We start from the raw sequence: 11,577 nt of genomic DNA on the forward strand, positions 1-11,577 counted from the left end.
TTTACAAAGCCTGGCCACGCTGAAGTAGAAAAACAAATACAGGACGTTATGGAGAACAAATGAATGTTTCTGAGTCTGTGAGGAGTATTCCCAGTTAAGGAATGCTTCGCTTAGAAATTCTTTTGCCCCAGTCAATACTAGCTAGAAAACTTCTTAAGAAAAAAGAGCAGGAAGAAAAGCTTGCCCTGGGGCGCCTGGATGGTATAGTTAGTTAAGAGCTGAATTCTTGGTTTAGGCTTAGATCGTGATCTCAGGGTTGTGAGATCAAGCCCTGCATTGGGGCCGCAAGCTGAGTGGAGTCTGCTTAAGACTCTCTCTGCCCCTTTGCTCATGCTCTCTCTCTCTCTCTCTAAAACAAATAATTAAATCTTAAAAAAAAAAAAAAAAGAAATTATTTTCCCCCTTAAATATTCCATTGCTTTATAAAGGCCTTGCTTTCAGTCATTCTAGATCTGTTAATGATGTTATCAATTATAATTATTATACAATATTTGCAGTTTGTGATATAACTTTTCACAAATATTATCTCATTTAATATCTATGAGATCCATCTTATAATTATTCCCAATTAAGAGACGAGGACACTGAGGCTCAGAGGTGTAAATTATCTTACTCAATATCATACAGCCTAAGGACACCCAGGTGGCTCAGTTGGTTAAGCAGCTGACTTGATTTCGGCTCAGGTCATGATCTCAGGGTCCTGGGATTAAGCCCAACCTTGGACTCCTTGCTCAGCAGGGAGCCTGCTTGAGGATGCTCTCTCCCTCTCCTTCTGCCCCTCCCCTCACTCGTGCTCTTTTTCTAAAATAAATAAATAAATCTTAAAAATATATATATATAGCATATGAAAAAGTCAAGACTTGAACTCATATCTTCTGAGTATGAATTCTCTGACCCTTTTTCTAAATCATGATCTCTGACCAGTGATGAGACAATTGAAAAGTTTAAAAAGGCTCAATTTAGAAGCAGCCACAGAATATTTCAAACTATAGAAAAACAAGAGATCTATAAAACCATAACTAGGCAACGTGTACTCATTTGTCAGTGCAAAACTAGTTTTTAGGCTTCCTGTTGCTACTCTATTTCTACCACATTTTCCTCTCACAAAAGCCAGGTACTGCCAGGTCAGCATTACCTAATAGGAAAGGCTCTTTTTGGCAGGTTTCTGAGGACAATTTCCAAAATGTCAAAGAGACTTTTGACTTTAAATTCTGGGTTAGCATATGAGCATGAATATAAACTCCTGTTCCTTACCACTGACATTTTATCTCGTAGAGTTGGAGCTGGGCTTCGTCACGAAATGTCAGCTGTCACAGAGTCCTGCTCATAAACAATGTCCCATACTGAAAAGAACTGCACTCAGATTGACAAAGAAGTTTTTGTGGCTATCACAGAAGGCACGAATTTCCAAAATAATCCTAATATTAAGCCTTTACAATTTGCTCCATCATCAAACTATTAGTAGGTCTTTTTTCTAAAAACAGGCCTTTTCTGTCACTTCTGCTACTATGCAGGCTGCTATGGAATCTTTTACTCAGTGCCCACAACTGCCTGCTTACACATAAACCTGAAATGGTAGAATTGCTTGCTGATGCCACTGACATTGCCATATTAAGTGCAGTCCTTTGCTGGAAGTTTTTACATGTAAACAAAACAAAACAAAAAAAAAACCTATTAAACTTACCTTTGCAAGCTGATCAAATCATTGGTTGATTGTCTCATATCCAAAGCTGGGTGTGGATAGAGGAATCCTGAAGAAAAACTGATGTAGAAATTTAAATTTTCACAGAGACTGAGCATGAATCACCTATCCATAAAGGGTGTCCTTTATTGGAAATCACATGGTTATCCAAAGAGCCGTTGTTTCCAGCCCATTCTGAAAGTATTTACATGAATGTATTACCTTCAAAATATATTTGGAGACCTGACATTTATTTTTATATGAAAAGACTATAAATCACTGTAAAACATGCCAGGCCACTCAGTTTAGCCCATGAAATACACATACATTTCCATGTAAATTGAGCAAGGAAATATGATCAAAAATGCAATATTGATTTGGAAAAATCATTCCAGGGGAAGAAACTGATTGCATAAGACTCCTACGCAAAACAGCTTGAAACAAGCTTGGCTCCATCTTATAGAACTACAGGAAGGAGTTGGGATGATATTTTTGCTTTTTATGTATATTCCAATGTGTTTTTTTTTTTACTTTTTATTATGAATATTTTAAAACATACTTACTTAAAGGTAGGAAAACAAGTACAATAAACCCCCATGTGCAAGTACCAGTCATAACATTTGAGTTGCTAATCTTTAAACCCGTTTGCTTTTCAAATGAGGGATTCAAACCCAGAGAGGTAACCTGACCAACATCACAGTTATACTGTGGCTGATCCATGGCTCCATGACTGAAAGTAGAGTCCTAACTGTCTCCACTCCCGAAACAGTGCCTCCCTCTACCTTATAGCTCTTGTCATTTGTTACACATGGATTGGTCAGATACTTTCATTTCTTTTTTTTTCTTTTTTATTTTAATGTTTTTTTATTATATTATGTTAGTCACCATACAGTACATCCCTGGTTTCCGATGTAAAGTTCGATGCTCCATTAGTTGCGTATAACACCCAGTGCACCATGCAATTCGTGCCCTCCTTACCACCCATCACCAGTCTATCCCACTCCCCCACCCTCCTCCCTCTGAAGCCCTCAGTTTGTTTCTCACAGTCCATAGTCTCTCATGCTTCATTCCCCTTTCTGATTACCCCCCCTTTCTTTATCCCTTTCTTCCCCTACCGATCTTCCTAGTTCTTATGTTCCATAGATGAGAGAAATCATATGATAATTGTCTTTCTCTGCTTGACTTATTTCACTTAGCATTATCTCCTCCAGTGCCGTCCATGTTGCAACAAATGTTGAGAACTTTAATTTCTAACAGAAGTCTATATTTATCAACACACACACACACACACACACACACACTACACACACACACACACACACACACACACACACACACACACACACACACACACTTGATTTGAAGGGATTTGTGATCAGGAAATTTACCCAGACTGTCACTATTGTACATTTTCATCATCAAGAAGAGAACCAGTATGAATGAAAGGTACAGAAGACTAAGGACATCCTGCTCTGAACAGTGAGAACACCCTGTGGATAACTAAGTTATCCAAAATGCCTATGTTTAGCAGCAGGAATTAGTTCCACTGACTTATAATAAAGCAGTTTCTCAACAGCTGTCTTAAATATCTTTTCCCAGATCTGGCTGAGAATGTTTAACACAAATCAAAATACATTGTTCTGGTTTTTTTGCTACATCTACTATTTTCTTATTTTTAACACAGGAGACCAGAAACTATGAAATCAAATCAAGGTGAACTTATTTTATTACAATTAAATTCCTAGGTCTTGTGTTATCCACTCCATTCTTTAAATCCAAACTACCCATGTAACATTCACCCAGCAGCTGATAAAAGCAAGTCATAGGCAATCCTAATCTGGAAGCCCCTTGTTTTATTCCTAACCTTGCTCTTCCTCCACTTTGTCTCAGTTTGGTACAGTTTCCCACCCTTCTCTTAACATTTGCACTCTAGGACTGACTTTGTCTTAAACCATTTGGTATCTTTGTTTCTCTTAAAATTGTCACTTCACTCCTTGGATCCACTTGGCCCTAAAGGCCTCAACTCACTCTTTCTCTTGCCATTTCTTTGGAACACAAACCCCTACAAAGAAGGATTTAGGACTATGTCACATGAGGTCAAGGCTGAAGACAGGTTAGTGTGTGGTGATGCCATGTTTGTGGGCTGGGAAGTCATTATTCCCTCCCAGGGAAACTTGACTACCATTGCTATTTGATGATGCTTTTTCCCTTAGACCACCCAAGAGCTCATCTCATCCTCAAACATGAAAAAAGAAATCATTTTTTCCTGCCTTTAACGACTGTTGAAGGTAACAGAGATACTTGATGCCCCGTTCATGTTAATCTGAAAACCTAGGAACAGTCTTGAAAATGGATTCCAACATGCTTATTAAAAGAATTAATCTTGTTAATTCCCTTGTGAAGGAGTTCAAAATTAGTAGTTTTATTTCTCTTAAAGTGTTTGCAATCATATGTTATAGTGTTTAAGGTAAAATTACCCAGAGTAATGTTTGCATCTCTATCCCCTGTTCTACAACCCAACCCAAGCGTTTAAACATTAAAACACACAAATCTATTAATTTTTAGTCATTTCTTATGCCTTCTTTGACAACTATTGTTGAAGAGTAAATAAGTCAGTAAAGAAATATATGATCAAGGCTCTAAAAAAATATATTAACCCACTATAAGAAAGCCATGGATCTGGATGTGTGTGTTCACACATGTGAGTATGTGTGCCCCCATGGGTCCATGGGTATGCATATACATGTTTTGGAAGTGGAAATTGATTTGCGTTGATTAAGTCTCCCAAATTTCTAATTTCTCTGATGTTAACAGCATGAATTTGTAAATTGTTCATTTACAATTGGGAGCAAAGTATGTTGCCAAAGAGCAGAGCAAAACTAACTAGTTCATATGGGAACAAAAGGAAACAAAACTCATGATCTTTGTCTTGGTAACATTAGGCTAATTAGTTAATTAGGCTGGAACATAAATAGTTCATTAATCTTAGAAGAAAATCTTGTATCTTTCAAAAGTAAACTGTTAACCCACTATTCCTCAACCTCAAACTCACCATCTAGCACTCTAATATCAGCAAAACAACAAAACCTCAAGAGAAGAGGGGGCCAAGGGAGAAGTAGAAATCATTTCTAAAGCTGGACATACAATCCTTTCTGACATAAAGTAAAACCCAATCTAAGTATCCCTGTTTCTATTTAAAAACTCCATAATGCTGGTGCTCAGAACTTGAAATTTTAGAGTTATCTGATTTTTTTCTTTTTCTCTACTCCATACCTAGTCATTTTTTTAAATCTTGTCAACTTTCCCCATATAAAATTTCTTCAATGCATTCATTTCTATAAAATATTCCACATACCTACCCTCATCACATCATGCCTGAACTACGACAATGGCCATTGAACTGGCCTCCTTACCTCCATACCTTTTATATTCTAATATTATATAGGCATACCTTGGAGATATTGTAGGTTCAGTTCCAGACCACCACAATATAGGATATATCACAATAAAGTTACTCAAATGAATTTCCCAGTGCTTATAAAATTTATGTTTACACTATACTACAGTCTACTGAGTGTACAATAACACTATTCCTTTAAAAACAATGTGCATACCTTATTTTAAAATATTTTATTTTTTTAAAAGATTTTATTTATTAGAGAAAGAGAGAGAGAGAGAGAGAACGAGCAGGGGGGGCAACTGGAGAGGAAGAAGCAGACTCCCCACTGAGCAGGGAGCCCCAAAGAGGGCTCTATCCCAGGACCCTGAGATCATGACCAGAACCGAAGGCAGACGCTTCACCAACTGAGCTACCCAGAAGCCCCTAAAAATATTTTATTGTTAAAAAATGCTAACCATCAGGGCACCTGAGTGGCTCAATTGGTTAAGTGTTAGACTCTTGATCTCATCTCAGGTCTTGATCTTAAGATGGTGAGTTTAGGCCCCACCCTGGGCTCCACATTGGGCATGGAGCCTTCTTTTAAAAAAAAAAAAAAATGCTATCATCCGAGCTTTCAACCAACTATAATCTTTTTTCTGGTGGAGGTCTTGCCTCAATGTTGATGGCTGCTGACTGAGCAGGATGGTGGTCGCTAAAGGCTGGGGTGACTGTGGCAATTTCTTAAAATAAGACAACAATAAAGTTTGCCATATCAATTGACTCTTCCTTTCACTTGACATATAGAGGCCATTGCGCGGTTTTTAATTGGCCTAGATTTAATACTGTGTCTCAAGGAATAGGGAGGCTCGAGGAGAGGAACAGAGACAGGAAAACTGTTTGTAGAACAGTCAGAACACACACAAAATTTGTCAGTTAAGTTCCCCATGTTATACGGGCATGGTTCATGATGCCCTGAAACAATTACAGTAGTAACATCAAAGATCACTTATCACAGATCACCATAACAAATATAACAATTATGAAAAAAATTTGAATTATTGAGGGAATTACCAAAATGTGACACAGAGGCATGAAATGAGCAAATGCTGTTGGAAAATGGTACCACTAGACTTGCTTCATGCAGGGTCATCACCAACCTTCAATTGGCAAAAAATACATTATCTGCAAACCCCAATAAAGTGAAGCACAACAATATGCCTGTACAACACAGTGACAGTGCCAGGAAAGAAAAACAAAGTCCCCCAAGGGCTGCCATCAGCATGTTTCTTACCTAAAAGGGCTTCCTACTGTCTATCAGAGTAAGTTCACCATGCTCTGTCTGGTGCTCCATACCTTACAGCCACGGCACCTCCCACCCATCTCAATGTATCTCCCTCGGCTTCCCAGCCTGAACGCTCTACCCTGGTGGGCCAGTCTCCTCTGTGCAGCAAGCACTCTCACCCTACTCACCAATAATGTCTGCTAGAACCTAAATTCAATTTGGGCTAACCGTCCTGGCTCATCCTATCGACCCCACAATGAACTCTCTCTTCCTCTGACTCTCCTGAGCTCTAGAAATAACCTGCTCCATCAAATCAAGTACTTGATATATTCTCTGTGTTTGAGTCCTGTCTTCCCAACTAGATTACAAGAGGAAGGACCGTGCTTCATGCCGCTTTGACTTTCCCACAACAAGGTGCTGAAATTCTCAATAAGTATTTTTCTAAATATTATAGTATAGTGATAAACTGAAACAACACCCAAAAATTTATAACTCAGAATAAAAAATTAAGAATATTTTTAAATGGGGGCGCCTGGGTGGCACAGCGGTTAAGCGTCTGCCTTCTGCTCAGGGCGTGATCCCGGCGTTATGGGATCGAGCCCCACATCAGGCTCCTCCACTATAAGCCTGCTTCTTTCTCTCCCACTCCCCCTGCTTGTGTTCCCTCTCTCGCCTGGCTGTCTCTATCTCTGTCAAATAAATAAATAAAATCTTTAAAAAAAAAAAAAAGAATATTTTTAAATGATGACAGTAAAAACTCACTTTTTAATAGTGATCTTATAGTCAAGTAAAAAGTGACCAAATATCATAAAAATTAACTTGTACTAACTCACCTTTGATTTTTAAAATAATAAATTAAAAGATACCCTGGCCAAATTCACTTGAGCCAAAGTCTTAGCAAAAGAGGTGAGTGGAAAGTCAGGCCTGGACATGCTCTCATGCTGGCTGCTGATGGCCCCTCCATGCCAAGCCAGCAGGAGGCCCAGTCTGGTTAACACCCTTGCAGTCAGTCCAAGAACCTGCTTTGCAGATACTATAAGCAGACTGGCCAAATGGAAAGAAGTTTCTATGACTTGATTGCCAAGAAAACATGATAAGAAAAAACCTGAAACCTCAATTAAATAAATAAACCCACAAATCTTTCTTGAGGAAATATTCAGAAATTCAGAAAATTCAATGGTATTGCTTCCATTAGTCCTTCTGGCAATTTTTAAAAACAGAAATAATCTAAAATAAATCACAATATGTGAGTGGCTAATATAACTTTTGGTAGAGCCATCCCAGAACTCTCAAAGCATGTGCTGAAAGTGGCCAAATAGGTCACCCAGACAAGTGAAGTGGGCTAGGTGATGGGAAATCCCCTGCTTTTAAATATTTTTGTCAACTAATTCAAATATTTGTTTATATTGCAAAGGCCAAACAGACTTGGACCACATACTATCAGCTTGCTACCTCTGATCTACATGGTAGAATGTTTTTGATATGTAATTAAAGAATTTTTAATGAAAATGCCCTTTGTGTAATATTAGATTAAAAGAGGAAAGAAGACTGACAGGAAATACATCAAAATAATAACAGCTATCTCTGGAGGGAAACCATGGATGATTTGTTTTCTTTACACTTTCCCATATTTTTCAAAATTCAATGGAGATTTATTACTCTATTTTTTAAAGATTTTATTTATTTGAGGGGGGAGAGAGAGCGAGAGTGCAGGAGCAGAGGGAGGGAGAATCAGACTCCCCACTGAACAGGGAGCCCAACATGGGGCTCGATTCGAGCCTGAGCCAAAGGCAGACACCAAACCAACTGAGCCATCCAGGTGCCCCTATTACTCCATATTTTTAAAACTATCCTAAAAAAGAAAAAAATACACTTTCTCAGCCCTTCCGTTGGGTTCAACATTAATGTTGCACCATTAATTGAGTGACGTACCTAAAAAGGGGCAACTCAGAAAAACTGGCATCTCTTTTTTTTTCTTCAGTCATGTTAAATTTTGTATCTAAATGGCTGTTTGTGAGGTCCCACAATTTTGAATAGCTTTAAGACTAACTCTATTAACAGGTTGGAAACATTGCTGAAGGCAGATATAAAAATAATGTGAAAAAATACCGTATATAAAGCACTTAACCCCAAAACACACTCGATAAACTTTAAAAATAAGGAATTCACAATTAGTAGGTAATAGAGATGTCTCATTACCAAATGAGAACTGAAAATAAGCAACTACATTGCTTTTTTGAGACCAGCATTCAATAGTAACAGGCAACAAGAGATATTCAAGAGTAAAGCCAGGAATAAGTTTGTAAAACAAATACCAACAGAAATATAATGCCTGTTAACATAAATGGATCAATCTTTTTAAAAAGAGAAACAAGATGCATTGGTAGTTTGCTTTTTATGCCATCAATTAGATGTTGATTTATGTTCACTTTTCAATACTATGACCAGAGGTTATTACTATAAGGCAGAATTATGTGCCTATATGGAATGTTTTCCATTGCATTTTAAAGGCTGTATTTGGTGGCATTTTCTTTTAGACTAATTTACAAAAAGAAGAACCCTTAGACTAAATCAATATGGCCTTCTGTAAATTTCAGAATTGACAATTCAGAATAACCCAGTAACTCGGTGGCCAGCACCACAGGGCTACCCCTGGGAAATCAGGCACCCTTGATTTTCATTGTCATTTCCACACTACTGCTCCTTACCCTCGCCTCCCAGCCTCAGCCAGGCTCTTCCAATGCCTGCTTCTGTGGCAGAGCCCAGGCAGCACCAGGGGAGAAATTCTTGTCCCTCAGGAGCCATTTAAACCCAGACACAGGGACAAGAAATTTCTTCACATTGCAGGGACCCTTGTTAGATTGTTCCTTTGTTCACTGATGTCTTTTTCTTTCATCTGCTATGGACTCTCATCCTGGACCCTGACTTGGACCTCAGAGCTCCTGTGTTGGACTTCTGCATTTTCTAGCAGCTTCTGGCTCTCATTGACTTGACTTTAGAAATAACTGCCTTTGGTTTGCCTGTCTTGATGCTAACCTCAGCCCATCCTAATTCTGAAACCATGATCTATGCCTCAGTTATTAGCCTTTCTGGACCTTCTGCCACCTCTTCCACACTACCACCACATGTGTCTCAGATTCTGACCAGCCATGGTCAACTGAAAACCAGGTCCCTGATTGCTGCTAGCTTCTCCTTGCCCAAGTCCCTACCCCCTGGTTATCAGAATCCAGCGATAAACTATGATTCTAACTCTTTTGGGGAAGCCTAGGACAAATATTGGCCAGAAATTTTTAAAGTATATGTTTATCATAGCCTGCTTTTCATTCTTCTCTTTTTGTTCTCTATTTAGCCAATGTTTATGAATTATTCCAGTGTTTATTTTCTGCTCTGCACCATTCTAAAACTCCCTGGAGAAAAGGTATTTAGAGACTTAGAAGAGCATCCCCAGGAATCAATAAGGTAAGACACTGGATAATCCTCAGGTAATAAGGAGGCTTTTCATGAAGCAAATTCGCCCAAATTTTCATTTATGTTTTGATTATCCAAATATGGAAATTATTTTGCATGCTCCAAAACCAGGTTATACGAGTAGGAAGAAACCTGCCTACCTGTTAAAAAGGTATAAAATTTGACTATGGCTAAATGAGAGCTGCCATCTCTTTCACTAATTCCAGAATCACACAGGACATACAAACTAGTAGCAGACCAAAGAGGTATATGAAAGAGACAACAATATCTTTATTAAAAACAAAAACAAAACAAAACAAAAAAAACTTATTCGTTTAGGAATATAAATTCAATGACAATATTTACATGTAGACCAGCTGATTTTACTTAGTGTTCATCTTAACAAGAGTGACTAGTTTCAGGGCTAGGGAAAAAGATGTATTACGCATCTGCCACACCTCTACTAGCTACTCTAACAACAGATGGTACTTTCAGTCTCCGTTTTCAGCCACTCAGCCCGACATGCCCTCCCATCCACTTGGCACTGTGCAGCACAGCCGCGGACACAAGATCTCTGTGAAGGTGATGAGTGTGGAGCACAGACACTGAGCTCACATAGTAACCATGAGTACACACAGATCACTGTGGCCAGGGAAGAAGAGGATGCCAGAGCTAGAAGTCATCAGCAACTCAAAACATGCAGAGGGACAAGAAGTCACATTAAGAGGAGGGGCAAGGCAGAGATATATTACTTGTGCCCATCAACACAAGAGTACCTCTCTCCTCAATGGTGGCTGAGATGGGAGTTAGGTTTTCAGACCTGGAAGGCTTGTGAGTTCTGTACATGGTCTAAATTTTGGCAAATAGATTAATACTGGAAAATCAAGTCTTGTTACCACCTCTGTTGCCTAGAATTACTTTATTTTCCAGTCTCCTAGATAATAAAAAGAAACTTCAAATGGGGAAATTCTCAAGGTATTTTACTTCCTTTTCTGCTTCCGAGGAATCGTTTTATAACCTGGGAATGGGAATATTATCACCCCTTAAATCGATATAAAAGTTGAGAGGTTAAAAAACCATTATGTTTCAGGGGTACTTGGGTGCCTCAGTTGGTTAAGAGTTCAACTGTTGATTTCCGCTCAGGTCATGATCTCAGGGTTGTGAGATGGAGTCCCACATCAGGCTCCACACTTGGTGTGGAACCTGCCTAAGATTCTCTCTCCCTCTCCCTTTGCCTTTCCCCTCTAAAAAAAAACAAAAACAAAGACAAACAACAACAAAATTATGTTTCAATGCACATAACTGCAATAAAAGATGGCCTCGTTACAACACATGCCCTCCTTAATACAAGCACTGGGTGTTATATGCAAACAATGAATCATGGAACACTACATCAAAAACTAATGATGTACTGTATGGTGACTAAAATAACATAATAAAAAAAAAAAGATGGCCTCAACAGTGAACATTTGAGGTAATAATTTAACCCAATCATCTGTTCTAAATTAAATGGTGTTAGTGACAAGAGGTTTTTAAGACAATTAGGTGGAAACTCTGGAATAACTGAATTGTAAGGATAACATATTTATCTCTGCAGGTTGCCATGTAACTCTCATCTTTCCCCAGTAAGTTCTGGAACAGACAGCAGGGATCTGGCCCCTCCCCTGCTACACTGCTGAGCCATCCCAAGTGATGGTCACTGTGAAGTCCTGATGGAAATGTGTAGATGAGGGCAGCACAGTGTATCACAGGCGAGGGACAAGAAGGAATGATTAAATACCATCAATT

At 38.7% G+C, this 11,577-nt stretch overlaps 1 long non-coding RNA gene across 1 annotated transcript in view; it reads right to left on the bottom strand.

The window, feature by feature from the left end:
- Nucleotides 1-2,603, bottom strand: part of LOC117801836 — a 76,741-nt gene extending 74,138 nt beyond the window's left edge. Inside the window, exon 1 of the long non-coding RNA XR_004624570.1 lies at nt 1,685-2,603. This is a non-coding gene — a long non-coding RNA (uncharacterized LOC117801836). The remainder of the gene's footprint in view (nt 1-1,684) is intronic.
- Nucleotides 2,604-11,577: the final 8,974 nt, after the last annotated feature.

The sequence above is a fragment of the Ailuropoda melanoleuca genome, chromosome 1, assembly GCF_002007445.2.
Source record: "Ailuropoda melanoleuca isolate Jingjing chromosome 1, ASM200744v2, whole genome shotgun sequence".
Classification (NCBI taxonomy): Eukaryota; Metazoa; Chordata; class Mammalia; order Carnivora; family Ursidae; genus Ailuropoda; species Ailuropoda melanoleuca.